This window comes from Capsicum annuum, chromosome 1, assembly GCF_002878395.1.
Source record: "Capsicum annuum cultivar UCD-10X-F1 chromosome 1, UCD10Xv1.1, whole genome shotgun sequence".
In the NCBI taxonomy this organism is placed as follows: Eukaryota; Viridiplantae; Streptophyta; class Magnoliopsida; order Solanales; family Solanaceae; genus Capsicum; species Capsicum annuum.
In genome coordinates this window covers 196891828-196899524 of record NC_061111.1, presented here as the reverse complement: position 1 = coordinate 196899524, position 7697 = coordinate 196891828, and positions in this window count along the sequence as shown.

The following is a 7697-nucleotide window of genomic DNA, read 5'->3' as shown; positions in this document are numbered from 1 at the left end:
CGTCTATAGAAGATATATACACATATATATCTTCTATAGACGTATATCTTTAACGTATACAAGTGTATATGTTCTATAAATTAGTATGTAATTATATATATATACATATTGTTGTATATATATATGTATATTGTAGTATATATTTTATTTAAAGCAGTACATATATATTGAATGGTGCGTATATATGTGTATATATCTTCTATAAGCGTATATATTTAACGTCTAAATGTGTATATGTTTTATAAATAGTATATAACTATATATATATATATAGTTATATATATATTGTAGCGTATATATATATATTGTACTATTGTAAATTTGTAGTATATGTTTTATTTAAAGTAGTACGTATAGTCATATATAATGATATATTGAATGATACGTATATATGTGTAATTGTTTATATATATTTTAAAAAATATATATTGTATAATTGTAGTGTATATAGTGTATATTGAAGTGTATATATTTGTAGTGTATGTAGTGTATATTGGATTTTTCATTTTTTTTAAAACGGGTTTGATCAGTTTTTAACCGGGTTTGATCGGGTTTAGGTGGGTTTAACCGGGTTGGGTTAAGTGGGCCGGTTCAGGATTGTTTTCAACATTTTTACTGTTGAACCCGAAACCGACCCGGCCCACCTAATCCCAATCCGGACCGGAACCGACCCACAACCCGGTTAAACTAAACAGGCCGGATCCGGTTTGACTCGGCCTGACCCACTTGACACCTTTAACTTACGCGTAGCAAATGTGACATAGAATCATAGCGGCGAATCTCTCTCTCCATTTCAAAAACTGGACATCAAAATACCGTGCGCTGACGGTCCCTTCTTCACGTTGAAGTGAATAGTGGATTAAATGGAATTAGCTACAAATGAAAGATTGGTAATACCTTTGGATCCATTAGGCCATAAAAAAGGTCAAGTTTATTTGAAAATTTCAAATCAAAAACTTGAGTTGTATTTTAAATTTTGTGAACAGTTGATAATCTATACTTCAATTCACTTTTTACTTTGGAAATTGTATTTACATTTTACGTGCACTCAACTATTCAGGCATGAACACTATTCCAAATATCCTTTGCAAAAAGTATAATCAAACACGATGCAATTTTCAATTCCAAGTCCATAAATTTCAAATAAAACTAAAAATATATTTGGAATCTGTGGCACCTAGTTACTTAATTTGAGATGCATTAAATATTTTTCTTTTGCTTATATTTGGTTCATCATTTGGACAAAATTGGAGATTGCATGCTTCCTTTTTATCACATTTCGTTAATAAGCAAATAAGTTTAGTATCAAATGTGATTGTTCAGGTGATTTTTCTCATAATTCTAACAATATGAAAACATCTGAAATATTTTGAACTTTAGCAATTTTTCAAAGGTTATAACACATCATACATGCATGGACAGAGTTGCATTTGGTCAATTGGTTTAAATATATAGTAGCATATAACCTTATAAAATTGATTTTTTCTTTTAAATCATTCTTCCGAGTCACATGATATTTGAATAGATTTTGAATAAAAATTATATTAAATCGCAGAAGAAGTTCATTTTTGTAGCTAGCAACATGTTATGCACCTTTATACTGTTATACGTTTTTATACAACATATTTTATATTATTATACACTGTTATACAAATATATTATTTATCTAGTTATATAAATATTGTATAATAATATATTAGAATTATAAATACTGATGCCAAAAAATTGAATTAGTTATGCAGGATAAATCGAAAAAGTGGCTAGGGGCTTTGGGATATAGGTGACAAAAGAGTTTTAAAATGAGTTGTAGGTAACACAAGTCTTAATTATTGAGTGGAAGTGACAATTACTTTATTATGCATTAAGAAAGTTGAAAAAGTTTGAAAATAGCCCAGAAGTTTTTAAATTTATACTTTGATACAAATGTTTACCTAATATAATGGGAAACGGAGGAAAAAAATGTGCTTTCTCTCTCTTCTCATCCATTGTTGTTTTCTCTCTTAGCGATTTTTGTTGTTCATTGTTGCTGCTACTTTATTCATCATCTCCTGCTTCATTATCATCATCTTCTACTTCATTATCATCTTCATTTTCTTCTTGTTGATCATTGTCGTTGTTGTTGTTACCACTACTGTTGCTATTCGACCAATTTGTTAGGTCAAATGTTGTTAAGTACATCACTTTCCACTTTGGCATTACTTCATAGGAGACTTTGGTAAGTAAAATTATGATTTTTAGTTGAATTTGTCATCTGGGTAACTACTATTGTGTTGTTTTTCCAATAATGGATAGAACCCGATCATGAATCCAACATAAGTACCATCTGTTTAAACAGATAAATTATCTATTACGACAGATGAGACATCTGTTTCAACGAAAGACTGATATGTTGGATTCATGTTTATGATTCTATAGGGCGTAACACAAATGGAACAGATGGGTTATCTGTTGCAACAGATGATTTATCTATTTAAATAGATTAGTTATCTGGTGCAATGTGATAAATATCTGTTGCAACATATTATTAACCTGTTACAACAGAACCTGAACCCGATTCCAACAGACGTGTTGTCTATTACAACAGGGTAAATATCTATTGCAACAAATTATTAACCTATTGCAACAGAACCTGAACTTGATTCCAACAGACGATAAATATCTGTTGCAACATATTAGTAATCTGTTGCGATAGAACCTGACCTCGATTCCGACAGATTGTTGTCTGTTGCAGCAGGTAAGCCATCTATCATAACAGGTTTATTATATGTTGCAATATGTCACTCATCTGTTAGAATCAACTTTAAACGTGCCCCAGTACTGTAACATCAATCCCAACAAATATATAGTCTATTGCAACATATGATTCACCTGTTACAACAGATGACTCATCTGTTGAAATCAACTTCAGGAGCATAACATGAATTCCAACAGGTAAGTAATCTGTTGGATTCATTTACGGCACTATGAAATCACTATTAACTTCTTTTAACAAATGACTTTATTTAGGTACCACTAATGGAGGGATCAATAACAATAGGGGTGGATTGTCATGGTCAATGGATCGAGAAGAGCAATCGATATGTATGGCATTGGAACGAGGGTGAAATGCTAGAGACGATAGCTATAAAATTCCAAAGTGATATTTCGTATAATGATTTTGTGAACTTAATCATCAGTTATTATAGACTGAATTGTCAATCGGAAGAACTTGTCACTAGCTACATGCACAGCTCCTTTGAAAATCAGTGGGTACTGCCTTTCAAGATAACCGATCAGGTTCGATTACATACTTATCTTAGTGATTCATCAAGGCCGGTGTTAAGGGTGTACGTGGTTGAAAAGACATGAGAGAATGAGAACCAGAACATAGAAGAAGAAGAACAACAATAACAAGACATCTTTGATGACAGGTTAGATGATCTAGACATGAATATTCTAGATGATGATCAAACACCTACGCCCTTGATGCGACCAATACGATGGGTAGTTCTTGTCAATCGACACAGTCTAGAAATTTTCAAGACGACGGGATTGACTTTTGCTTCAAATGTGTTAATTCAAACTGCAAATGGTGGTTGATAGCGGTGACGTACGCAAGTTCTGATAGATTCGTCATTCATAAACATGAAAAGCATCACGCATGTGGTTTGGAGCACATCTCGGGCCAAAATCCTCATGTCATGGCAAAGGTCCTTGGTGAATATTTCAGGAGTAGTTTCCCCGATGGCAAAGGCCCTTCAACAAGGGTTATAAACAATCAACTCCTTATGGAATTGGGTGTCCTGGTCAGTTATTGGAAGATATATACGGCCATGGGGATTTCTAAAGACTTGGTTAGGGGGACATACGAGAATGGGTATGCAGTCCAGGAGGCCTACCATTACAAGATTGAGTCTATAAATCCCGGAAGTAAGACGGCATTGCATGTTGATAAAAACGGAAGGTTCAAGTACTTTTTTGTATCCTATGGTGCTTGGATTCAAGGTTTTCAAAATTTGAGAAAAGGCATAGCCGTCGATGGTACCTTCTTGAGGAGTAGGTATAATGGAGTTCTGCTAGCGGCGGTGGCGCAGGATGCAAAGAATCACATCTTTTCTGTCGTTGTTTGTGTAGCGGATAAGGAATGTGATGCTTCTTATGGATTTTTTTAACAACTGCAAAGCTGCATCAAAGATACTGAAGAGTTGTATTTTATTTTAGATAGGCATCCAAGTATTCCAAAGATAGGTTCAATTTTCTTCACTTCAGCTTACTTTGGTTGTTGCATCAGGCATCTTGGAGAGAACATTCGGGCTAACTATCACAACGAAAGGGTCGTGACCCTTTTTTATAGAGCAGATAAAACATATAGTATAGAGGAGTTTTTAGACCATTTCAATGAAATAACGAATGTGAATCCCAAGGTAGCAGAATTTCTCGTACGTGTCAATTTCGAGAGATGGAGTCGGGCATTCTGTCTGGCAGATAGGTACATTCTTATGAATTTAATGTCTTTTTTGAGTTACAAGTTTAGTATGATGTATTATTAAGTGATTCTTTTGTATAGGTACAATATTATGACATCAAACATAGCTGAATCGGTGAATTCATTGTTTGACGATGAAAGAGAATTTTCCATCAAGACTATTTTTTAAAGTAATAAATAAGAAGTATGGTCAATTTTTTAACGAAAGATGTGTGCAGTTCAAGGGACCAAAAAGAACCTGATTTGTTCTTGAAATTAGAAAAATAATATCAATGAACGTCAGTTTGGGGAATAGGTTATTACCTCATAAAATAGCAGATTGTAAATTTAGTATCACCGGTCATGGTGATGTTGCCACGGTCGATCTTCAAACAAGATCTTGTACGTGCAGAGTTTTTAACTTGGACAAAATACATTGTCCACATGCCATGGCAATGCTTCGAGCTCAATACATTCCAAAATATGGACCTAAAGTTTACGAGCACTCCTCTTAATATTATTCGATGGAAGAATATGAAATGGCATATAGTGGGCATATTACTCCGGTGCCTCCCGAAAAATCTTGGGTTGTTCCTGCAGAGATTTTGGAGAGATTAATACCTCCTCCATATATTGACCCAAGCACTATCAAATCGGGAAGAAAGCCATATAAGAGGAGGCGTGGAGTCGGAGAATCATTTTCATCAAGAAGAAAAAAGCGCTCCGTATGTAAACACGCTGGCCACAAAAGAACTACATGCCCGGATCATAATCCACCATGATAGTTATAATTTCAGAAACTTGTGTAGTTGTTTGTTGTGGAATTTTATATATTTAACTCATTGTTGTGAACGTAATATTATCATTTATTATATATAAAATATCTTTTTTAATAACTTATGCATCAATAAAAAGAGGCAAAACATGAACTAAATAATATAACATGCCATAATTATTCTCAACAGATTAACCATCTGTGGTAACAGATGGATATTAGCCGGAAGAACACAACACAGTTCCATCAAACTGGAATGTTTTCCTCTAACAGATGACAAATTTATCGCAACAGATGAATAATTTATTGACAGAAACCCAACAGATGACCAATCTGTTTCAACACATGGTCCATCTGTTGAAAGAACTCAAAAGCTAAAATTTCCATTGCAACTGGATTCAAAATTGTTCCTTACCTCCAACCATCGACATGTTAACATTAACATATATATTTAGAAGAAATAGACAAAATGAAAATTGAATAAGAATTAAAAATCCAAAGTCGATTAAAAATAAATTTCATTAAACGAAAAATAAAATACATTAGGTATAGTCCGATATATAAAAATTAAAATACATACGCTAAAAGAAAAACCACATTCTAATTCTAATTATTATTATCATCATCATCATCATCATCATTAATGACAGCCGACCAATCAACTCGCAGCAGCAAGGCCCTCATCAGCCTCTGCATCTCTCTGAATAGCGTCGCTCTCACGATAATCAACTTCCTCTGCAGGTCATTAACCTACCTCTGAAGTTCCCATACTGTGTTGCGCAAAATAGCAATGTCCCAAACAGGATCAGCCATACCTAGAACATGCATGAATTGACAAATGTAAAGAAAAAGAGTCCAAATGTAATACAACGTATACTACCAATTGGTAGATTTACACCAAAAAAAACTTATCTCAACTAGAAAGGAATATGTTCTTTGAAGAGAAGTGGTTGAAGATGTCACATGAAAAGAAATAATACAACAAATAAATAATGTTTAGTAGAATGAAGATTAAGGAGGGACCTATTTATAGAGGATTGAATCTGGATGTGTCGGGCCAAAAGGCACGACTGTTAAGCTCCATTGTATTATTTACATTCAAACTGGTAGCATTTTATTTTCTGTGAAATGTCGCGATTTTTTCTTTTATATTAATACTTCTCACCTTTTCAAAACAACTTTGAGACTTGATAACAACCGTTATTATTGAGTTGTTGCAACAGATCATTCATCTATCGCAACAGATTTACCATCTGTTGCAATAGATTATCTATATGTGTAATAGATGGTCTATTAAAATAGATTTACCATCTGTTGCAATAGATAGTTTATATCTACAATAGATGAGATATCTGTTGCAACATATGTATTATCGGTTGCGATAGATGGACCATCTTTTGGAGATATTTTGATTTTTTCTAACAACTTATTCATCAATTGCAACAGATGAAGAATTTAATTCATCGGCTGTTTTGAATGTGTTAGATAAAAAGTCACAACTCTTCACCTATTTTTTAATAGTCATCACGTGCGTGCAGATGAATAAACAATGTTTGGTCTGTTGCAACAGATTTACCATCTGTTGCAATTATAGATTATCTGTTGCGACAGATGGACCATATATTAGAGATGATGTTTTAATTTCTTTTAACAGTTGATTCATCAGTTGCAACAGATGGAGAATTTGGTTCATCAGCTATTTTGAATATGTTAGATAAAAAGTAATGAATCTTTACCTCTTTTTAATAGTCATCACATGCGTGCAGCTGAATAAACAATATCTGGTCTGTCACAATAGATTTACTATCTATTGCAATATATGGATTATTTATTGTGATAGATAGGTCATATGTTGGAGGAGATGTTTTAATTTCTTCCAACAGCTAATTCATCAGTTACAACAGATGAAGATTTTGATTCATCTGCTGTTTTGAATGTGTTAAGATAAAAGGTCACGACTCTTCACACCTCTTCTTTAATAGTAATCATATACGTGCAGATGAATAAACAATATTGTCTAACATATCTTGATGGGGTATGAAGAATAAGGTGCGTACAATGGATCTACTTTCATGCGTGGGAGTTTTATATTACTGATCAGGCTACCGCGACAGACACAGATAAAGTGTAATAATTTTATGAATGCAGTTTTTTATCGATTAAACACTGATCCTTCAAATAAGATCCTGCATTATACAATTTAGTTTGATAGGTATGAACTGATAAGGCCGAAGGGTTCCAAGATGGTGGTGTCGATACCCTGTTACAATTTAATGACGGTCTATGCTCATGTTTCTGTGTCAAGTTTGGGGAAGGGTTTAAGTTTTTGGTGGCAGTGTAAATATCCAATAGTGATTGAACCGGTTTTAATGTCTTAATGGACTTCTTGAAAGGTCTCTAAGGCCTCGCACTGCAGCAAACAACGACAGAATCAATAGAAATTCTCCTAGTCCAAATTTATATGGATGGGTAGCTGGA